This window comes from Nannobrachium achirus, assembly GCF_963921795.1.
Source record: "Nannobrachium achirus genome assembly, chromosome: 5".
In the NCBI taxonomy this organism is placed as follows: Eukaryota; Metazoa; Chordata; class Actinopteri; order Myctophiformes; family Myctophidae; genus Nannobrachium; species Nannobrachium achirus.
Window position 1 is genome coordinate 29,694,337 of NC_137814.1, and position 25,086 is coordinate 29,719,422.

A 25,086-nucleotide genomic window follows, 5' to 3' on the forward strand; every position below is an offset into this window, starting at 1 on the left:
TTTTCACCTCTACAGTACTGTACAGAGTGTCACCTCTACAATATGCTCAATGACGCGTCATGGCTGGGAAGGATACCCCCCACAAAATCCAGAGTGTTAATTTAACCCTGTAAGTGTAAAGAAATTACACTTTCAGGTTCCGGGGTTTGTGAAAAAAGGTCCTTTTGCACACCTACTGGGACAGGTGCGTATAAGGAGCATCAGACAGGAACAAAGGAGATCCCGTACATTTCACTTACAGCGTAAAAGTAATTTATTGATGTTACGTTTCGATCCAACTGAGCTCGAGATACCTGATGAAGGTCAGTTGGACCGAAAAGTTGGAACATCAATAAATTACTTTTTCTTTTGCTGTAAGTGAAGACAGTGTGCAGGATTTCCAGGTTCTAGTTTTGAATTATTAGATTTGACTGTGTGATTGCGTTCCCTGTGTGTTCTTCACCTTGCTTTGCTTCCTGGTTTACACCCTGGGTGTGTGTGTGTGTGTGTGTGTGTGTGTGTGTGTGTGTGTGTGTGTGTGTGTGTGTGTGTGTGTGTGTGTGTGTGTGTGTGTGTGTGTGTTCTACACCCTGGCGCACAGAGAACACGGTGACAATGACGGAGAGATAAAAACCAAAGGTCTAAGCATCGTGCACTGTACACACGCCCACGCTCACAACAAGGACACAAGCTACCTCACGCAAGCATGATCACGTCCATATACTGTAGAGCACATGCACGCGCACGCACGCACGCACGCACGCACGCACGCACGCACGCACGCACGCACGCACGCACGCACGCACGCACGCACGCACACACACAGTGTCTCCTTGAGAGGGGGGGGGTTTATTTAATTATAGCATTAGTCCCAGTAGACAGCAGAAGGGGTAAACCCCACAGCTCGTTACAGGGACCACTCTCAAGGACCTCGAGACCTTGTACACTCAAATAGCTCCCCGTTCGGTAGAGTTCTCCAATTCTGCCCGAACCCGACCTTACTCGACCCGACCTGACGTTTTCGGGCTGGTACGGACACGCCCAAAATGTATGCTAACTACTCGGGCCGGGCATGACTACTACTATAGAGATACATCATGGACAATTGAAACCCAGGCCAAACTATTTGTTGATACTTTTATAAAGTCATAAAATTTGGCAACAACATTTTATTACTACTAAAACCAACACTAATGAAAAAGTTGAAACATAATTTATGTGCAACAATAAAAGTCACCAAACAAACCAATTTCTCAACACCTGAAAGGTCACTTGTCAATAAAGCTCACCATTATAACAACATTAGATAAATTATTTCAAACATCAAGTCATATAATAATTCTATACTATATTTTACATTTTTAACATATAACCATTACTAAGGACATCGTCTTTGACAACGTGGTGAGTCTTGTAGAAGCATCATGTCCCATTGATTTAATGGGAATGGGGATACTATATATATGTGTGTGTGTGTGTGTGTGTGTGTGTGTGTGTGTGTGTGTGTGTGTGTGTGTGTGCGTGTGCGTGCGTGTTTGCGTGTGTGTGCGTGTGTGTGCGTGTGTGTGCGTGTGTGTGTGTGTGTGTGTGTGTGTGTGTGTGAAAAACTGCTCTTTGCTTCCCTTTAGTGGTCAAATATATAATGACAGCACAGTAATTCGCATTCACTGACCAAAAAAAACGTTTCTATCGTGCATTGCGTCAAACACATAATATTTGCTTGGCCGAATAAATAAGGCAAATTCTGATTTATTACCAAAGAGTTAGTTTGATTTTTAAAGAGTTATTTTTTCCCATGATTAACTCTGGCCATCTTTCCATACATACCATATCCCTCTCCTGTCTCCTACATTCTTTCCTACTGCTCCTCTCCCCTCCCGTCATTTGTATGTGTATGATACTAACCTGTGTGACTCTCTCAGTGACGTGGTGTGTTCTGTCTATGAGTTTACAGGGCAGGATGTCTATGTCCCCAGGGTGCAGGGCCACATAGGATTCTTCTTTCGGGTCCAGCAGGTTCTGGGTTGACTGAAGGACCTACGCAGAAATCACAAAATACTTTGTGGTTAACAGAATGGCTACTGAATGGTGAGGCTGGCAGCCAGCAGCAGCTGCTGTGTTTTCAGCCAACTCCCTCACCACACTCCTGGGAAATTCCATTTTGTTCACTGGGGTAATTTGTTGTTGACAGTAATGTTAATCTATTTACTAAAGTAAAGCGTAATACTTCTTGCCATCTTTGTTAAAGTCACAGAACTATTTCCTTCTTGATAATGGTCCTTGGGTATTACTGTTATACATCCAGAATTGTTCCAAAAAGTGTAAAATAAATGAATAACACATCCTACAGCTCATTCACTAGTAAGAGACCTCACAACTGAATACAGTTTAATAGGTATATTGAATGATAAGGGGCGGATGTGATTGTGTACTATGAGGAAAGTTTGAATGTGATTGTGTACTATGAGGAACCCAGGTAGGGCGAGACTCAGGGTGGGGGTGTAGTCTCTGGAGCAGACGGCCATCGATGGTTGGATGGACAGGCCGTCTCTCTTCCGACAATGCCCCCTGAGTTCCTGGATGAAGTAGAGAAAATAAAGAAAAGAAAAAAGGGGGAATTTGTTGGGGTGGATGGAGGGTTTGTTCGAGACCACGTTAGTAGTAGGAACGACTAAGTGATAGCTCACGGGTGTATTTATACTGTGGTGACTAAGCGGGGATTGGCTGGCTGATAAGAGGAGGCAGGTAACTTTGATAAGATGATTGAGAGGGGGAGTGGCTGTGATAGAAGGTGTGTGGACTCATGAGATGAATGAGCAGGGGTAGCTGTGATATTCAGTGTGAGATCTCTACTCCCGAACCTATATTGTAACCAACATACATTTCACTAGTAAGAGACCTCACAACTGAATAAAGTTTAATAGGTATATTGAATGATAAGGGGCGGATGTGATTGTGTACTATGAGGAAAGTTTGAATGTGATTGTGTACTATGAGGAACCCAGGTAGGGCGAGACTCAGGGTGGGGGTGTAGTCTCTGGAGCAGACGGCCATCGATGGTTGGATGGACAGGCCGTCTCTCTTCCGACAATGCCCCCAAAAAGAGCTGACTGGGAGATAAATGGCTGACTGGTGAGGAAGAACTTCTGAAAGGGCGCGAGTGGAAGAGTGTGACCATTACGGACGACTCAGGTGGAGATGGGCGTTTCGTATGTCTTGGACGTTGGTTCTAATATACGAGTGGTAGGCTTCGGAGGTCCACCGGCCGAGAACACGGATCAGGTGGTCCGAGAGGCCTTGCCTGGAGGCGGTGGAAGCCGCGCCGATGCGGAATGAGTGGCCGGAGTATAGCTGAGGTGAGAGGCCAGTCAGAGATAGGATTTGGCGGAGGTGACTATGAAACCAGAACCGGGTGGCGATGGAGCCGGATTCTGTGATGAATAGAGGGTCTTGAGGTGATGAATTGAGAGATCTTCTCATGGAGACGTATCTGAATATAGTTGCATACGGGCTGAGAGGAGGACCGGTTTTGAAAAGGTGGATGGGTGTTGAATGCCCTGTCTGGTCCGTCTTGCTGCGTTTGAGGCGGAAGATGAGAGAGTCGGAGGAGAAAGTGATGTCGGAGAGGCTAGGGTGACGAGACGGGTTGTATCTGGAGGTAGGGGATGTGAACTCTGAGCAGCGAAGGAATCCAAAGAAAGCTAGCAAGAACATGCTTTCCAAGGTCAGGTCAATCAGAGGGGATATGTAACCAGAACGGATGGTGTTCAGGCAGCGGTTGAGTAGGTCGGCGGTGAGCGGATGGCGACTAGGAGCTAGGGGGATCTCGCTGCGTTGGAGCCCTCGGAGCAGCATGGAAACGTGGGGGTGAGTGATAGTAGGGGATTGACATCCATAAATTAGTTTATGGAAAAAATGCAGCCCGCTCAGGTAGACGTGAATGGTGGAGGTGCGAAGATGAAGATGTGAGTGGGCGTAGGTGACGAAGGCCACGATGACCGAGAGATGGGTTGAAGGGAAGAGGGTGCCGGAGATGGCATGAAACCTCTTGAAGGCGTTCCAGGCAGTGAGGTAAGTTGACAGGGTTCCAGGTGAGTATCCGTCGAAGATGTGGTGACGGGCTTGAATGACGAGTTGATGGAGCTGTGGGCTTAGGCGAATATCGTCTCCGAAAACTGAGGAACTGGAGTGGGGTGTTGATCCGCTTCCGGGGCTAATTGACGAAATTTCTGAAATGAGAAACGAGAAAGGGAATCTGCTATTAGGTTAAGATGACCGGGGATGTGAGCTGCTCGGATGATGAACCGGTGAGTAACAGAAGACCAGATGAGACGGCGGAGTAGGGGCATGATGTCTGGTGAGTTAGATCGACCTTTATTGATGATGTCTACTGTTGCGGTGTTGTCTGAATGAATGAGTATGCTCCTTTGCGACCATTCGTGCCCCCAAAGAAGCGTGGCTATGATAATTGGATAGATCTCGTGAAGGGCAGAGGAAGGGTGACGGGCGGAGTGGGAGAGTGTTTCGAATTCGGGAGGCCATGCGGAGGCGAACCAGCGGCCTTGATAGTAACCTCCATAGCCGATGGAGGGGGCGGCGTCTGTGTAGAGCTGAATATCATCGGGTTTGGTGATCAGAGTGTCGTAAAAGAAAGTGATGCCATTCCATTTTGACAGAAGGTGGTACCAGAGTCGGAGGTCTGTACGGCATGAGTCGTCGATGATGATGATGTCATGAAGGGATTGGACGGAGGAGGCGGTTGTGAGGAGGTGGGATATGAAGGGGCGGCCTTGTGGTATGATGCGGAGGGCGAAATTGATGTGGCCGAGGAGGGCGAGTAGTTGGCGTTTGGTACAGCTGGGCGTTAACAAGTAGTTTTGGATGAGCAGTGTGATTCTGTTTAATTTCTCTTGCGGGAGAGAAGCTTTAAATGCCACAGTGTCCAGAGTGATCCCTAGGAACTCGATGGATGTGGCGGGGCCGATGGTCTTCTCTGCTGAGAGGGGAACTCCGATTTCTGTGAAAACTGTCCGGAGAGTGGAGAGACCGCGTGCTGGGGGGGATGAGGGGGGCTCGACTATTAGGAAGTCGTCCAGGAGGTGAACTAGGTGGGGAATTGGGTGGTTGTTGGTGAGGATCCAGCACAGCGCCTCGGAAAGGGAATTGAAAATTTTGGGGCTGCTCTTGCACCCAAAAGTGAGCCGGACAGCGAAATAGTAGGAGCCCTTCCAGAGGACTCCAAAATATGGCCAGTAGTCGGGGTGGATGGGGAGGACTTTGAATGCGTTTGTGATGTCAGCCTTGGATAAGAGGGATCCGCGGCCTGTGAGGTGGATGAGGTTGATAGCGTGGTTGACGGTGGAGTAGTGCATAGAAAAGTCATGACTGGGGATTAGACTGTTTATACTGGGGATGAATGAATTGTGGGGGGAGGAGAGGTCCACGATGAGTCGCTTTTTTCCAGAATATTTCCTAGTGGCGATGCCGATCGGACTGATGCGGTACACTGGGAAGGGTGGTGTAGTGAAGGGCCCCATCATAAACCCCTCCTTAACTTCTTTTGCCAGAAGTGTGTCGACGGTGTCGGGGTCGTTTGTTGCGGACAGGAGGTTGTGACAGGTGTGAGATATGGAGGGAGTGGCTAGCATGCCAGGGTTGAATCCGTTAGTGAAACCGTTTATTAGGAAGTGGACAAATGGCCGGTCAGGGTGATTACGGAGAGCGTGGGCGAGTGCTGGAATTTTGATGGGGCTGTTTAGATGCTGGATCAGTCATGAGGTGGGGTTGTGCGGACAGGTGCGTTTGGAGTGGGCTCCTCCGCAGAAGGAGCAGGCATGGAGGAGTCTGCAGGAGGACAGAGTGCAGCCCAAGTGATTGTAATTATTACATATCATTCGCCCAGACTGATAGAAGATTGGTCTGCCTTGCTTGTCAGTGGTGTTGGAAGGCGCGATGATCCGGTCGGACTTGGGAACTATGGGGGGAGGAGGGGCAGCGGAACGGACCCGAGGAAATAGCGGTGGAGGGCGTGCTGTGGGAGTGTAGGCTGGTTTGGTAGGAGGCGTTTGGACGGCCGTGGTGCAGGCTGAGGCGGGGTGGGACGGAGCACCACACATCTCGCAGGCCAGGAAGGCCCTGGCTGCGAACACCCTGCAATAAAGTTCGTGGTCCAGGGCCCCCCAGTAGGTGGCTTGATTGAATTGCTGAAGGCAGGCAGCGGCCTTGGTGGAGAATAATATGTGGTAATTATAGTACCCCGTACCGCCGAACCGAATCGCCAACTCTAAGACCAAGGTGAGGTAATGGTCAAGTTCGGCCCGGCGGTCGGGGTAAACTGCACAAATAACTTCCCTGTATAGGGAGAAGGCGAACGCGAATTCTTGTGGTGTCAGATCACGGGACCGGGAGGGGAGGGGCTGGCGGAGTTGTGCTAGGCAGCCGGATGGGGTCTGTATTTGCCTATTGCGTGAAGGGTCTGAGATGGATGGTAGAATGAGTTCGGCTAGATCAACATACGCACCGTTGAGGATCTGCTGTCTGAGGTTTGCTGGAACTGGGGAAGGTCGGACGGCGGCGGACTGTGGAGGGGTTGCTGGAACGGCTGAAGCGAGTGTATGGGCGGGGGCTGGATGAAGAGGATTGAACGGATTCTGGACTTGAGAAGTAGTAGCAGATGCTTGGGAGAGTTGGGAGAATAGTGAGGAAACTAGCGCCAACACTTGGCTTGGGTCTGGTAGAGGCGTAGCCTGGGTGGCGGTTGCACCAGCAGGTAGTAGGGCCTGGGCGGCGGGGGTGGAGCTGGTTGATGGAACGGGCGCTTGAGTCGGAATGTTCTGCGTGAAGATGTGTGCTGCGTAGTGAGACTGGGGGGCAGAAGTGTTTAGCGCCTGAGGCGCCTGAGGCGGGGGAGACTGAGGCGGGGGAGACTGAGGCGAGTGGTGGCGAGCTCTCCGCTGGGGAGGAGCTGCATGGGCCAGTTGGGGTGGAGAATTATGGCGGCCCCTGCTGGAGTGTTCGTGAGGGAGTGTGTGCTGTTTGCAGCATGGTATGGGAGTGACCGACCCAGGTGGGATGAGGACTTCTCCGAGGATGATTGGAAATGTTCCATAAAGTGGATGTGAGGCTAGAGGGTGCCTGCATAGCCTGGGCAGGACAGCAGGACGACAGAGTGAAGACCTGTGCCAGATCAGGCCATTTGTATGGTCTAGATGAATAGTGCGGATTGCAAGGGGAGATTGGTGGGTGGCCACTGTGGGCAGGGCCCGTCCTGAGTGGAAAACTCAATCTGAGTGGGGAGAGGTGCAGCCCGAGTGGAGGGCGCGGAAGGAGGTGACGAACGGGGTGAGTGGAAGAGGAATCAGAGGCCTTTGGGCGGGAGGAGGCGGGGGATGATGTGCTGGCTGGGTGTGTTAGCAGGGGGAGGAGCCTGGAGGGAATGGGGCACTGGGCGGTGCTGGGATGCTGTGCCGATTGGAGGGAGACGCCTGGTGTCGGGAGGCACGCTGTGCCGCTTGGAGGTAGGAGGGAGACGCGTGGCATCGGGAGGAGGCATGCAGTGCCGATGGGAGGGAGACGCGTGGTGTCGGGAGGAGGCACGCTGTGCCATTGGAGGGAGGAGGGGAGGGAGACGCGTATCGTCGGAAGGAGGCACGCTGTGCAGAGGGGAGAGAGACGCGTGGCGTCGGGAGGAGGCACGCTGTGCTGGTCGGATGGAGGAGGGACTGAGGTATTCATCGTGGGCTGCTTTGAGGGAGCCTGGAGGTGGTGGTTATGGGTGGGCATGTGGCATTAGAAGCTTGGGGGAACCTGCAGTTGACGGGTCCGAGTGGGCATGCGACGTGGCCTGTTTGGAGGGCCGGGGGCAACGGGTCCGGAGAGTTTGGAAATGTGTTGTCGGATGCTTGGAGAAATACGTAGAGTAACGGGCCTAGGTGAAAATGGGTCGTAAGCTGCTCGAGGATGACTTGGGTGTGAAAGGTCCCATTGAGCATGCATGTGGCATGCGATATTGACTGCTTGGAGGATGAACTGAGGTGAAGGGTCCGAGTGAGTGTGCGGCACACCGTTTGAAGGATGACTGGGGGGTGATGAGTCCAGGTGAACGTGAAGCGAGAGCAGCTTGAGTCGAGGTGAGCTTCGGAGGTGCAGCATGGGCTGCTTGGAGCCTGCAGGTGACTGGTTCAGGTTGGCGTGCAGTCTCAGATACTTGGAGGAGCTTGGAAGTGGCGGGTCCAGGTGGGCGTTTTTTTTTCTCGTAGTTTTGAGGTTATCATGATTGATTATGTGTGACGTTATAGAGTAGATCATGTATTCATTGATTATATTAATATCTAGGTCTGTATGATGATACTAATACTTGATAGTTAGGAGTAGAGAGGCCTTCAGTAGGCCTCAGTAACTATTGTTTTGGTAAAGCCTATCTTGTTATGGTACGCCTCATTCCAGAAGCCTTGAAGCCAGCATCAGATGCTAGAAGGAAGCCTGGAGGTGATGGCTACGGGTAGGCATGGCGTGTTGAGTCCAGATGGGCTTGTGGCGTCGGAAGCTTGGGAGATAGCCTGGAAGTGATGCGTCCAGGAGGACGTAGGCATGCAGCGTCAGATGCTTGAAGGAACCTGGAGGTGAAGGTCCGGGTGGGCGTGGATGGGCGTGGGTGTGTGGCGTCCGGTGCTTGGTCCAGGTGGGCGTTGGCAAGTAGCATCGGATGCTTGAAAGAAACCTGGAGGTGACAGGTCCAGGTGGGGGTGGGTGGGCAGCGTTGGATGCTTTGGGAGCCTGGAGTTGACGGGTCCAGGTGGGCGTGAGTGTGCGGCGTCCGGTGCTTAGACCAGGTAGGCGTGGGCTAGTAGCATCGTATGCTTGGAAGAAACCTGGAGGTGACGGGTGAGGTGGACGTGGGTGGGCAGCGTCAGATGCTTTGGGAGCCTGGAGGTGACGGTTCCAGGTGGGCATGGGTGGCGGCGTTGGATGCTTTGGGAGCCTGGGGGTGACGGGTCCAGGTGATCCAGGGACGATAGGAGGGGGGAGGTTGGAAGTGGGCGAGGTGTGTTGCCACACCTGCCAGCGTGCTTGTTAGGGAGGGGGGAGGGAGATGGGAGAGGGGGCTCGTGGAGCCGGGAAGAAGGGGGAGGATGGGAGGTTGGAAGTGGGCGAGGTGCGTTGCCGCGCCTGCCAGCGTGCTCGTAAGGGAGGGGAGGGAGGGAGGTGTTTGGAAGATGGCGAGGCGGGGAAAACCTGCCAGAGTGTAAGGGAGGAGGGGGAGGGGGGTTTGGAAGTGGGCAAGGTGTGTTGCCACACCTGCCAGCGTGCTCGTTAGGGAGGGGGGGAGGGAAGAAGGGGGAGGACGGGAGGGAGGGAGGGAGGTGTTTGGAAGATGGCGAGGCGGGGAAAACCTGCCAGAGTGCTTAGTTGTCATGTTAAGAAGCAGTTTGAGTCAAAATAGCATTAGCTTAAAGGTTAGCAGTCATGTTAGCAGCCAGTTTAGAGCAGTGGCTGTAAATATAGGCAGTTGTGATGTAGCTGGAGGATTTACGCTGCGTGCTGGTGAATGAGATGGAGGGTTTACACGGCGTGCTGGTGGAGGGTTAACACGGCGTGCTGGAGGATTTACGCTGCGTGCTGGTGAATGAGATGGAGGGTTTACACGGCGTGCTGGTGGAGGATTAACACGGCGTGCTGGAGGATTTACGCTGCGTGCTGGTGAATGAGATGGAGGGTTTACACGGCGTGCTGGTGGAGGATTAACACGGCGTGCTGGAGGGTTTACGCTGCGTGCTGGTGATGACGGAGTTACGTGTCGAGCTGATGGTGTAGGGGAGGGGGAAGGCGAGATCTCATGATCCGGACCATGGACTCTCTGCTGGGGCGGAGCCACGCGAGTAGGTGTACGGGTGTCATCTCTGTGGCGAGCCTGAGGATGGTTCGGAGAAGCAGTTGGCGTGCGCTGATGTGACGACCCACGAGGAGATGGAGATGAATGGTGTGGGCGTCGGCTTTGATTAGGAGGGCGGGAGGGGGGGTTGGAAGATGGGGGGCGTTGCCCCTGCTGGTGACTTGAGGAGGAGGGGGGGGTTGGAAGAGGGTCAGGTGCATTTCTGCGCCTGCCAGCGTGCTCAGGAGGGAGGGGGTGTGAGGAGGAGGGAGGGTGAGTTGGAAGAGGGTCGGGTGCATTTCTGCGCCTGCCAGCGTGCTCAGGAGGGAGGGGGTGTGAGGAGGAGGGAGGGTGAGTTGGAAGAGGGTCAGGTGCATTACTGCGCCTGCCAGCGTGCTCGAGAGGGAGGGGGGGGGGGGAGGTTGGTTAGTTGCTGATGAAGAGCGCGCCGGCCAGCGAGCATGTGAGGGAGGGGGGGGGGGGGAGGGAAGTGGGCCGGGCGCGTGTCTGGTGGGCGGCAACGCTAGAACGAGTGGCCCGGGTGGGCGGGGCCTCACCAGATCTGACAGAAGAGGAGCGTGGAAATTCACTTCTGTAAAGCTGGAACAATACGTCTTTTCGGTCGGTGTTCTGGAACAGGACGCCTCTCTGTTCTAGCACCCGTTTCAGGCCGCGTACTGTCCAGTCAGCCATTGTCAGCTGGGACATGTTGGATCTAATACGGCTGCTGTTGGACTCGGATGCGGAAGCGTTTGCGTCATGGCGAGAGGCGTTGGATCGGCTGGAAAGCGAGACTGTTCTGCTGTTGTGAACCTGAGCTACGTGTTGGATTTGGTTAGGTCACGGGCTCGACTGAGCTGCCGGAATAGAACCTGATCGTGATGGTGGAGTATTGTTTGAATCCGGCACGACGGCCGGGCTCTGCGTTCGCGAGACGTGGCTTTGAGCTGGGGAGGAGAAGAGGTCCTCGTCCGAAGCATAAATGATGATCTCTCGCTCCATTTCACTGCAGGTAAGAGGAAATATGCTGCTAAGCTGTTGTAGCAGCGGCGCTGCTAGCAGCGTGCTTTACGATATAGAAAAGTAAATGGCTAAACTGCCTGATTCCTTCCTTACCTTTTAAGCGGATGAATGAGAGAAACAATGAACGAAAATGAGCGAATGAATGAGAAAAACAATGAACGAAAATGAGCTAGTTTTAGCAAGGTTGAGAACACTAAGCGCAGTGTCAGTAGTTCGAGACCACGTTAGTAGTAGGAACGACTAAGTGATAGCTCACGGGTGTATTTATACTGTGGTGACTACAGCGGGGATTGGCTGGCTGATAAGAGGAGGCAGGTAACTTTGATAAGATGATTGAGAGAGGGGGAGTGGCTGTGATAGAAGGTGTGTGGACTCATGAGATGAATGAGCAGGGGTAGCTGTGATATTCAGTGTGAGATCTCTACTCCCGAACCTATATTGTAACCAACATACATTTAAATATACTGGATTGAAGGAATGTAACGATGTCTGACCTCAATGTAATTAAAGGTAGGGTAAGTGATTTAATTTAATTCAAATAATCGCAAATCTGGTCAATGTCCTGATAGTACTCGTTACTATAGAGTGTTTGGTCCATATAAGGAGTTCCTCCATATCTCCAGTGGGGGGAAAAAAGCTGTTTCCTTTTTTGGTGTAAAGTAGGTGTTGGTCCTTCCTCCAATCAGGATAGAGTGGCAAAAAAATGTCTTTAGTGACGTTAAATGTATTAGTCAGATGTCTAAATAAATATGTTATAGCATTAAAAAAAAAAGATGCTATTTTATTGTACTTACTGATTTTAAGATGTAGAACTCAATTGATCCAAGCTGGAAAGTTTTGTTTTTTGCGCTGTATGACCAAAACAGCTGCCTGTGCACGTTCACGTGGCACAGAGGTCTGAGAAGGAGGCAAAACGTCCTATCTTTTCACAAATGTGTGTGTGTGTGTGTGCGTGCGTGAGTGCGTGCGTGCGTGCGTGCATTGTGTTACCTGGCTAAAGGTCCGACAGCGTAGTAGTTCAGTAGTTGAACCTACTGGCAAACTGTTCTGTCTACTGCTTGAAAAACCACCTGGAGAATAGAAGATGGTGGGGAGTAGAGGAGAGAAAATAAGAGAGACAAAAAGTAACTTGATTCATTATCTAAATAAATAATTGTTATTTTGTATAACAAACACTTTTTGTTAAAACAATTTTGTAATTAAAATGTCATCCAAATTCACACATTTCCTTTGACTTTGTCCCTGACCATTTGTTGCCTCCCGAGAGCAATTCTCTCTCACAAAAATAGATTATTAAGAAGTTCCACATTCTCTTCACTACAACTGTTGAGGTACGTACATTCATTTGGGATTAATTTAAGCTACACGATAAAGATATGAAGTAAATGTGATGTACATGGTCCACCTGATAGGTCAGAGGTCCAGTCTGTTAGATAGCATTGCACACTGTAATCATTGAGTGATGAATAGAGGAGTCAACTCCTTAGGTTAATGTGATTACTATGACTATGTGATTACTAGTAGGGATGAGGGGCGGCAGTGGCTCATAGGTAGAGTTGCCGTCTTAGAACATGGAGGGTTCCCGAAGGGTTCCCAGTTCGATCCTGGGCTTCCCCAAAGTTAGTGTCGAAGAGTCCTTGAGCAAGACTCTGAACCCCTACTTCAGTGTTTCTCAAACTTTCACATTTCAAGGTTTCCCCTTAACTCTGACAGTGTAAAAAATTGAACCAAATGAACCCGCCAGGTTGTTGCCTTGCATGGTTTCCTCCGCCATTGGTGTATGACTATGAATGTGTGTGTGAATTGGTGAATGTAATGCACAATCTCTGTAAAACACTTGGATAAATGCACCATTTGTCATTCCATCTCCACCCTCTAGAGGGAGAGGGAGGAGATGGAGAGCCTCTCACCAGTACAGCTGTGTCTGGTGTGAAGTCTCCTCTCCTTGTGGCTCTGTCCACTCTTGATGTCCTCCACTGAGGAGGCGTGTCTTACATCCCCAAAGCTGTCACAGGACCTGTCAGGAGCAGCGCTACCATGGATTGGACAATCGCCCTCTCCTTCCTCCTTCTCTTTAACTTCTCTATAGTACAGAAGGAGAGGTGAATTTATATATATTAAAGAAAATGGTAAATATATGAATTAGGTAGAAAAATATATATGAGTTAGCTAGAAAGGCAATGGTCAGGAACAACACTTGAGTGTGTCCGGCAATGCAAACATTGAAATGTTGTTTTAGGGATGGGAGATTGCTTTTGAGTTTTAATATTCTGTTTTGTCCAAATAGAAATCTGAGAGGGAGGCACAGAAAAACAACATGGACAGAATTTGCACATTCTGGCTAGCTTTGGGTACAGAGCTAATGCATCTTATTGATCAAACGTAACCAGTCACCCTCCACCTAAAAATTATTATTCCAATTTGTGGCTTTGAAAGTAAAGAAGGAAAGATGAAATGCTTGCAAAAGTGTATATATATATGTAAGAATACCACATTCTACTACATTATGAAGTTGATACTTACTAATATTTTCTACCAAGATAATACTAAGATCATGTTTAAAGAATCCTACCTGGGTGAGAAGGAGAGGGGGAGGCCGACGGTTGGGGGAGCAGAGGCCGGGAGCGGAGGTAAGTCCCTCCCCAATCCCCTGCCCATTAACCCTCTTTCTCCTCTTGTATCCACCACCAGGGCCGTGCCGGTGGTTTCAACAGTATCTCTCCCTCCTCCCTTGGTCACCAGCCCTTCCCTTTCACTTCCTTCCTCTCCTCCCATCCCTCCCCCCTCCTCCTCCCCCTCCACCTCCTCGTCTTCATCCCACAACAGCAAGCTGGCGCCGGCTGCCTCCATGCGCTGTTTATCAGGGAGGGAGAGGAGTCTGTCCAGGGCCACTGACTCGTGTCCCAAGGGTGGCAGGGCATGGGGAGACCCCCGCTCCGTGTCCTCGGCTTCTGCCCCAGAGCTCAAGGAGCACAGCAAGAGACGCAGGCGCTTCCGGCGAGCTGCACAACAAACACACCAAGGTTTAGTCTCACTTTGTTTTGTTCAAGAAAAAGTTGAATAGTAGTAGTAGAAATAGTCCAGAGTCGATCAGATATTGCATTACTTCTATTCACTGGACCTGACTGTCACACAATTCCGTTGAGCTCTGTGTGCTCCACTGTACTGTTTGGTGGTGGTGGTGGAGGAATTTGTGGGAGGTGGAATATTATTGGCGCTAATTTACATCCCTGCCTCCACCCACATTCTCAGCAGGAGCGATGAATGGTCTGCAAAACTACATACTGTAAATCCCACTGAAAAGTAGCGTCAGGTAACATTCAAACTCCTAGGTGTCAAACGCCTTTGAATCCAGTCAGTGAAACGTTGAAAATGTGAAGGCCTGCATAGACATTTTTACAAAATTATCTTTTATCTTTTATGGCAGGGGTTCAACATTTTCAGGCCAGGGATCCCTTAGCTGAGAGAGAGAGGAAGCAGGGACCCCCACTACATAGGATATTGTATAACATTGTGTTGCAGATTAAAAATGTTCATAGATTTCTTAGACAGCTTAGACTTAATTGTTTGACAGCACTGTCATCACATTGTCATGACATTTAACCACTTGAACCGTAAAATACTTAGTCTGCTCTTTTCCCTCTACAAACCTCTTTGCCAAAAATTGCAAAGAGGCGTTGTAAGCTTGTAGATCTGCTATTTTTGGCTAATGTTCCACTCAGAATAGGGATGCTTGGGTTCAAGCGGTTAATGTAAAAAAACATGATCACACAAAGATTTGGCCCTGTAGTAACTCTAAAGACCCCCTATGGGTCCCGAACCCCCTGTTGAAGACCACTGTTTTATGGAATATTGCAAGAGTTTGAACGTTTCTCTCTCAGGCTGATCCTGAAATTGAATGGATGTTATTTATTACTGAAGGAGAAGAAACTGCTGCACTGTCATAGCCACGATGCAATCTATATTTACAGAAGAGAAACTCAACGTTTCGACCATTACAGGTCTTCTTCAGGGGAATGGTATTTATTACTAGCACACTTGATTATGGTAATGCTGTACTGTCTACCAAAAATGGCAGTCGGTCAGTTATAGTTGCGCATAACACACATTAGAACCATTTTGAAGTCCCTGCATTGGTTACCTGTTCCTTTTAGAATAGATGTTAAGATCCTTTCATTGGTTTCTAAATCACAAAAGGGCAACGATGCTTTTTAGGTATGTGTTGGCAAGACCCTACAATCCTCTGACACTGGTCTCCCAACAGCCAAAGTACAACAAAAAGACATGGAGAAGCATCTTTTAAATAATCCTTGGCCTTTGAAAGCCTGCTGGAGGTTCTATGGGTCTCTGAATCAATGGACATTGTTTAAATAAATCTTAAGGTACACTTTTCAGCATTGATTTTACCTCGGTTCTTTTCTTTAAAATGTTCCTTCTGTAAAGTGCATTGAGTTTCAATTGCTGTATGAATTGTGAAAATAAAGTATGAATGATTGATTTTCTAAGGTGGCCTGAGTCTACAGTACAAGGCCCCACTTACACAGGATACACATGCACACTACAGTATGTCCTTTGCAACCGGATTGTAATCGGATAGCACACAAACGTATAAACATCAGTTCATGCACCTGGACATCCGATCACCCATACCACTTCCGAAGGTTATCAGAGAAACACAATGTATCTTTGAAATGCATAAAAAATGCCAACTAGAAGGTCGTAGGAAGAACATTGTCCATATAAGAGGCCGGGTCCACAGAAATCATTTTTGGCTTTGGATATCATGTTCAGAGTGATTCTTACTAAGCACACACACACATGGAACGTTTATTTATTAGCCTGTTGTTCGAATCTATCAAATGTTGCTGAGCTTGAACGTACATGTCATCGGCATTATCATCACAAACAGCCTAGCTGAAATAACAGTAAACATGTACTTCTCCTCATTGTGGTAACGATTCAAACTCAGGTCGTAAAATGTCCGGGTTGTGAGACACAGACAGGCCAGGGTGGCAAACGTGACATTAATGAGCAGCTCTCCCCTCCAAACATGACTATTTTCAGCTTGACGCGCACATGGTATTCCGCCGAAAACCAAGAGCACTGAAAGGTGAGGTGTGGCGTTGATTAGAGGACCACTCTTGCTCATCTTTACCAAAGAAATGCATGACAGAAAGAAGACACTCAGCTTTATGTGGGCACGGCCCCTAATAACACCATTTCACCAGCAACCTTTTTGAGGATATAATAAGATAGGATTTCATTCCAATGTGAATGCCAGGAATGCAATTTAATGGCAGGGGTTACATTTAACCCATTCAGAACGGGTACACATTATGGTGTATTATTATTTTATGGTTTAACTATTAAAAAATAGCAGATCTACAAGCTCACAGCGTGGCACTGAGTGCCGCGCTGCGAGCTTGTAGATCTGCTATTTTTGAAAAATCGTGAAAATTTGAATTTTGACCCGATTCTATAAGTGTCTTTTGAATCCTTCTAAGATTTTTTGAAAAACCTGTGTTTCTATGTCAGCAATCTGGCTAGCCATCGTCAAAGAAAAGGTCCTTTTCACTTAAATGGAGCTCAGTTGGTCTGTTCTTGAGACACTACTATGTCAGTGGTTCTCAAACCTTTTCACGTGAAGGACCCCCAAAATTATATGTATTTGGCCACGGACCCCCATCTCAAAATACTTCGTTCCAGGGACCACCCAGAAGCAAAATTTGAGTTACAAACGTTCGCTTTGAAAATACATACATCCAAAGATTTGCACACATTTTCACAACTTTTTCAAAAATAGCAGATCTACAAGCTCACAGCGCGGCGAGCTTGTATATCTGCTATTTTTCACTGGTTAAAGCGTTCAATAATTGTAGGCCTAAATGTCTGTCTGAATACTATCAGATTCTGGACACCACATCTGGATATGAGATACATGTTGATGTGCAGTAAATGGGGCCTACTCTACGGGTAAGCTTTGGCTGTTGCTTGGTTGCATGAACCTACCCATGGTCAACCAGGGGATGTTCAGCACGTGGTTGAGCTCCCTGACGGGAGAGCTGCTGGCCGGCATGGGATCAGAGGGAAGCTCAAAGTTGAGTATGAACATGATGACCAGGCCGTCTTCATTCTTCACCGGAACAACGTCTATTACACAGTGGAAGCACACTCCTAGAGAGAGAGAGAGAGAGAGAGAGAGAGAGAGAGAGAGAGAGAGAGGCACACACACACACACACACACACACACACACACACACACACACACACACACACACACACACACACACACACACACACACACACACACACACACACACACACACACACACACGCTTAGTTTTCATAGGTTGTGGGGACATTACATAGACTTCCATTCATTTCCTGTGGCCTTACCCTAACCTCTATCCCTAAACCTAAATGTAATTTCATCTATCTTATTTGTTAGTTTCATTATGTATTGTGTGTGTTGAGTACTGACTTTTAATAATATTGCAACTTTGTAACTGTACAAATCTTGTATGTTTTTTTATGTGTACTGTGGACCCCAGGAAGACTAGCTGGCTGCTACGGCAACAGCTAATGGGGATCCTTAATACAAAAAAATTAAATAACACAATCTGGAAACGTGTTTGTAGATCTGCTATTTCTGTGGAATATTTTTGGTGTAGAGGCAATAAACTAATAAGTATGGCTAAGAACAGCAGTAACCCATTTTCTGTACATTTTCAATTCTCCTCTAGAGGGCGACATTCAACAGCAGATGACAGCCAAGCTTTTCAACCACACACACTGGCATACAATCACTATTGATATAGGCACGCACTCACGCGCGCACACACACACACACACACACACACACACACACACACACACACACACACACACACACACACACACACACACACACACACACACACACACACACACACACACACACACAATTCAATTCAAAGGAGCTTTATTGGCATGAGAAAACATAGGTTTACATTGCCAAAGCAAGTATCACAAATACAATAAAAAAAACAGTTGAAAATGGGGAACATATATACAGTTGGAGGGGGTACAGCATTGAGTAAACAGAGCTATGTCGCATTGTGACATTTTATATATATACAGGGTACAAATAGCAGCATTATTCTTTCTCAAAATGCATTTAAAGGTATAGCTCTGTTTCATACTGTATGTGCAGTAGGTCTAGATGTCAATCCATGGTTTATAGTCCTTAGGGTGGTTGTGTTTCTAGCCTTCTTTTGTGGCAACAGTTCACAAATCTTGCTGCTGTGTTTGCGCATTGTTGTATTTCTCCCAGTAGATATGGGAGTTTTTGAGCGGTGGTAGACCGCTCCATAGCATGGCCGTGTGTGTATCCGTGTATGTATCCGTGTATGTATGTGTGTATGTAGCCTGAACTACCACTCAGTGACCAGAGAGGGTGCTCTTGAGTCTAGTCTGAGCATCAACTGCAATATTCTCTCTCTCTCTCTCTCACACACACACACGCGCACACACACGCACGCGCACACACACACACACACACACACACACACACACACACACACAACCACCGCTCAGTTCACACGGGTGTGATTTTCATCATTGGTCGAGTTTTCAAATTCACTTCGGGTGTGTGTAATCTGTGGGAAGTATGCGTCTCTAATGTCTTGGTATAGTGGGCAGGTGGTTAGAAAGTGTAGCTCTGTTTCTACCACATTTTGTGTGCAGTGGGTACATAGCCTATCTTCCCTTGGGAGTGGGGTCTGTCTGTGCCGGCCTTTCTCTATTGCAAGGCTGTGTTCGCTGAGTCTGTACCTAGTCAAGGCTTTCCTAAGTTTTGGGTCTTTTACTGTGCTCAGATATTCTGCTAACGTATATTCTCTTTTTAGTGCCAGATAGCATTCCATTTTGCTTTGGCTTTGGGTTGTCTCTTTCCAGTATGTTAGGTAGCTTTCTTTTTGTTTTCTTATAATCTGGTTTGGTCCAGAGTGTTTTCCGTTTGGTAGTTGGGCTTCTGTTTGTGCACAGAGTCCCTGGGCCAGCTGACTGAGGGGGCAACCCTGTAGGTTTTCACTATGGTTGAGGGCTATGTTATGGAGTGTGTCTGGGTTGCTTTCTTTTAGGTGATTATAGAATTTAAGTGCTCTCTTTTTTACTTTTATAATGAGTGGGTATCGTCCTAATTCTGCCCTGCAAGCATTGTTTGTTGTTTTCCGTTGGGTGTGGAGTATAGATTTGCAGAGTTCTGCATGCAGAGTCTCAGTTTGGTGTTTGTCCCATTTTTCAAATTCTTGGTTGGCAAGGGGACCCCAGATCTCGCAGCCATAGAGGGAGATGGGTTCTATAACAGAGTCTAGTATCTTTAGCCAGATTTGTATTGGGATATCTAGCTTAACGTTCCTTTTGATGGCATAGAAAGCCCTTCTCGCCTTTTCTCTCAGGTCGTTTGCAGCTTTGTTGAAGTTTCCTGTGCTAATGATGTTTAAGCCCAGGTATGTATAGTTTTTTGTGTGTTCTAGTGCTGTGGTATTTAGAAAGAATTGTTGGTTTAGGCGGTTTTGTCTTTTTTGGAATACCATGATTTTTGTCTTGGCTAGATTTACTGTCAGGGCCCACTTATGTGAGAATTTGTGCAGGAGGTCGAGTTGCTGCTGTAATCCTTCTTTGGTGGGAGACAGTAACACCAGATCATCTGCGAATAGTAGACATTTGACTTCTGTGTCTGCTAGAGGGATGCCTGGTGTTGTTGACTGTTCTAGTGTTTTTGCCAATTCGTTGATGTATATGTTAAAGAGGGTTGGACTCAGGCTGCATCCCTGTATAACTCCTCTGCTTTGATGAAAGAAGTCTGTATGTTGTTTCCCAATCCTAACAGCACAGGTGTTGTTTGTGTACATTGATTTTATGATGTCATCATAGGGTTTTCCCCCAATGCCACTTTCTAGCAGTTTGTACAGTAGGCCCTCGTGCCAAATTGAGTCAAATGCTTTTTTGAAGTCGACAAAACAGGAGAAAATTTTACTTTTGTTTTTGTTTATTTGGTTGTCAATTAGAGTGTTGAGGGTGAAGATGTGGTCTGTTGTACGATAGTTTGGTAGGAAGCCAATCTGTGATTTGCTCAGGACATTCTTCTCTGTGAGGAAATGTAAGATTCTCTGATTAATTATCATGCAGAGGACGTTGCTGTTTACACAAATACCTCTGTAGTTATTTGGGTCGGATTTGTCTCCACTTTTGTGGAGTGGTGTTAGTAGTCCTTGGTTCCAAATGCTGGGGAAAGTCCCCGAGCCAAGGACAATATTAAGGAGTTTTAATATTGCCAATTGGAATTTGGGGTCTGTGTATTTTATCATTTCATTTAAGATACCATCTGTACCGCATGCCTTCTTGGGTTTGAGTATTTTTATTTTGTCTTCGCTCAGTGTAATTGGTGAGTCTAGTGGGTTTTGGTAGTCTTTTATGATTGACTCTAGGTTTTTGGAGCTGTGTGAAGCACAGGCTCCCTATATGTGGCTGTGTGGGTCTGTGTGTGTGTGTGTGTGTGTCTGTCTGTGTGTATGTAGCCTGAACTTCCTAAACTTCGGCACGCCACTAGTCCCACAGTTTTGCCACCACACACTCGCGCCATATGTCAAATCGACCGGCTTACTCGGGAATCGTGGGCTATTACTTTTCTAAGAGAAAGGTTCTATAGTTTAATTGATATTAATTTATTAGTGAATTAATTTTCCCCATTGACTTATAATGGGAATTGCGAAAACTCACATTCAATTATTTGTCTCTCGCAAACCATAGGGGCTAGAGTTTCAAGACTTGGAGAGGAGGTTCATAATGATTTCAAGGATTAAATAAAAAATAATTGTGTCATTTGGCCGCATGGTGGCGCCATAACACCCCACTTTACGTTTTGGCCTGTAACTCTTGAACCGTAGGTCGGAAAATTAAAAATATTTTTTCCATGGATTCCTTGGGTCATGACGCATCTCCCCATATAGGCGCCATGATAGATTTTCCGCCATCTTGAATTTTCTCCAAAACACACTTTTTGCTCCTTTTCCTACATATTTTCTTCAAATGTCACAAAAATCGGTACACATGATCCACACACACACACACATGATCCACACACACACACACACACACACACACACACACACACACACACACACACACACACACACACACACACACACAGCTCCACTTCACACGGGTGTGATTTTTTAGTTTATCTTGTATTTGCCTTTGTTCTTCATTTTCCTCTATTGGGCCAAAGAGTTTTGAGAAGTGGTTTACCCATACAGTATGTCTCCATTTTGGATGGGTAGCTCATCCTGTTTTTGTCTGTTTAGTTTGTTCCAATTTTCCCAGAAGTTGTTTGTCGTTATTGAGTCCTTTATATCTTGTAGCTGGTTTCTTGTATGTTGGTTTCTTTTCTGGTCCCATCCTCTTTTACAGTACACTTTAAGACATAATAAGACAGAATAAAGCCATAATAAGAAATAATGTGTTGGTAATTAGAGCTAATATATGTTATTAGACAGAAACAAAGACAGAATAGTAGAAAGAGCGAATACATTCTCTGGCACCATCACCTGCCGCGGAACTGCAGCGGCAGACACTGCCGCACGACCGCTAGTTCGACCAGCAGTCGCACTGCATCGCCGGCGATAGGACCAGCAGTCCCGCCAGTAGGACCGGAGGCCGCCGCACGGACCGGCAGGTCCCGTAGCGGTAAACTGCCTGTCCGTGCGGTGGTGGCTGAGACAGAATAGCAGAAAGCGAATACATTATCTGGCACCGGCATCGCTGGTAACTGCCGCGGCAGCCACCACCGCACGGACCCCTAACGGTGGAATAAACTCCCTGTCGCACTTAGAACAGCAGACTCACTCCCTCGCTTCTGCCGTGGTCTGAAGACTCCCCTCTTCAGACCTTAGCCCATAGCACTTACCGTAGCACTTGCCTACCCTCAATGACCATACATAGGTTTTTATATAAAGTTACTTTTTACAGAATAGGTGCTTGGTCTTGGTGTGATAGAGGCTGGCACTGCCAGGCTAGCTTGGTCTACCTACATTATTTTTCTTAGATGACTATTTCTATGCATTTGATGTATTGATGTTGATGTATTGATGTATTACCTTGCTATTGTAATTCGCTCTGGATTAAGAGTGTCTGCTAAATGCCTAAATTGCAGTTACGACCATAGGGAGCAAGTTTACTATGAGAACCGTCACAGCTTGACCGTATGTATGTATATGAGTAACGCCTGACACTGTGGTTCCCCTGACACATCACTGTGACATCACAGGTGACATCGCAGTGATGTCAGATACTCAGAGCAGGGATCTCCATTTATGGGCTTAAAAGGGATTCTGTGCACATTGCACACATTGCACACTGCCACCAGTTTTGTATTTATTTTCGGACCACTGGGTCCCTTGCTCTCTCTCTCTCTCTCTCTCCTTGCCCTGAAAAACGCATTTCGCAAAAAAACCCCCAAAAAAACGCACCCAGCAACTAACACACACACAACAAAAATTACAGTGCAATACTGACTTCTCAAAAAAAGAATAAACAAGACATGCCTTGTGTATGCCACAGTGCCACTGCCAGTAAATAATATAGTAACAGTAAGAGATGGGCCGATACCGATCCACCGGTTTTATGAAGGTCAAAACCAATTTTTCCGATACCGATTTCTTTAGCTATTAAAGAACTAGAAAATAGGGTTGCTCCAATACCCTTTTTTTCAGGCCAAGTAGGCCTACAAGACACACTTCAATTTGAATACCAATAAGCTAGAAGAACACTAATGCCAAATCAATCACAATAGTACAATATCCAAAATCACAGACAATATCCAGTCTAATATGACCACCTGGACTAGGCAGGAGGAAAGCAGCGCAGGTGACGCATGCTTTTTTTCCCCTCTTCTTTTTGGAGACAACATTGACACAGGATTATGGAATATATCCTTACATTGCAAAGGTAATCAGCACCATCTGTATTCTGTAGGCTGCCTGCCACTAAGTAGGCTGGCTGCTACTTGCTAATGTTTACTTTAGTCACAGGACCAGAGCATCATGGTGTGCAGTGCCATAGACACAATTGGCATAAAACCGGTATTTATGTCAGTGACCTGCCAGTCACCGATTCGGCCGGTTTGATATCATACCTGCCGATTTTTTATATTGGCCGATTCCGATTTCCATCCCTACTGTCTGCTATTACTCTCTGTGCAAAACCAACAAGATTTGAAAAGAACAGATACATGCCATTCTCAAATGTAAAGATAAAAGATGTATTTGGCTTTAATTTCATTACACAGTTACATACCAGTGTTATTTTTACAGCCATTAGTCTTAGACTTAGATTTAGTCTTAGTTTTTTGAATAACACACATAATAATCTTAGTCTTATGGTGTGTGTGTGTGTGTGTGTGTGTGTGTGTGTGTGTGTGTGTGTGTGTGTGTGTGTGTGTGTGTGTGTGTGTGTGTGTGTGTGTGTGTGTGTGAGAGAGAGAGAGAGAGAGAGACGGAGGGGGGAACCGTGACCAGGTTCGGGTCACTTTGAAGGGCAGCGTCAGTCTTAAGGGACAGTGACAGAAATAGGATCATGACATTCATTAAAACATAAGTACCGTATCAACCAAAGGAAATGATAAACTAGTGGATTAGACCACAGAGGGGGAGAAAATGAGTACAGAACAAAGAAGATTATCCTTTTTAACCTTTGTTTCCCTGAGCCCTCGCACGCACGCACGCACACATATCACTTGTGACAAAGGATGCTTGTGCTAATAACTTTGTTTGTTTACAGCAGGGGTCAGCAACCTTTTTCTAGATAGTGTACCATGTCAACATACATTTTAAGGGCACCCCATCTAAATTCCGACACATTTTCATTGTCAGGACATTGTTTTGACGACCATTAGACTCTTAGAGAAATAACCCACCTATCTCCCCGACTACCTCCCCAGTCAAAGTTCAGATTTTAATTAATGTAGAATTATGTGAAGGATGTAATTTGCTGCAAATTAGGTGACTTCATTAAATTGAACACATCTAAAACAATATTTGAAAAATCCTCTCTCTCACACTTCTGCCAGTGTGCCAGTGATCAACCTCCCCTAGCGTGCCAATGTTGGCACCCGTGCCTAAGGTTGCCTACCCATGGTTTACAGGTTTGTCTCCTAAAGACACGGCAGTACTTGACCGGCTGATGTGTCAACCACTTTAGTTGCGGTGCATTGAGCACATGCTTTCTCATTCCCGGTCGGTCTCTCTCTCTCTCTCTTTTTTTGGTCAATGCTTGATTGCCCTAATCCCCTTTGATCTGCCCTTCTATTTCTCTTTCAGCCTCTCGTCTTACTTCTCTGCTTTCCTACCATTCCTCACCACATCCTTTATAGAAGCTGTATCAGGTTGCATCTGAAGAGTTGCATTCCCGAACGAGATCTAGACCATTTGGAGAAAAAGAAAGTGACACCTGAAGCACAGTATATCAGTATGAAGATAGCAAATTAACTGGTTTTGAGAATGAATGGTAAGACAGATGTGGTCAAGTCATGTCAAGTTTATTTGTATAGCCTTTCATCTGTGTTGCAATCTCAAAGGGCTTACAGGGCCACAAGCATTTAAGCAATATACTTCGTACATTTTTTGTATCTTAGCGAAGACACGCACGTACGCACACTTTCACCCAGCATTCATAATCACATATTCACATGACCTCACAATACAATGATCGAGGATGCTACTTTAAATGGATTTGTTTGCAAATCATGTGTAAATATAGGTAAATATGCCTGTTGAGGTGAAAGATCAGATCCTCATAACAGACCTTCTGTAAACACACATGCACGCACGCACACACACACACACACACACACACACACACACACACACACACACACACACACACACACACACACACATACACATACACATACACACACACACACACACACACACACACACACACACACACACACACACACAAAGCGACACAACCAAAAGACAGCTATGGTTTGACCCACAGGACACCCGGGCCATTAAAATCAGTGATTGTTTCCCTGTGAAACAGCAGTATTGATTAACCAAACCTCTGTGATAAACATGAGGACCAGAGGAAAGAATTACTATCAAATCCCACAAGGACACAGTGGAAACACTAAACCAAAGTAGTGCTGAGCGGTGTGATGCTCATCATCT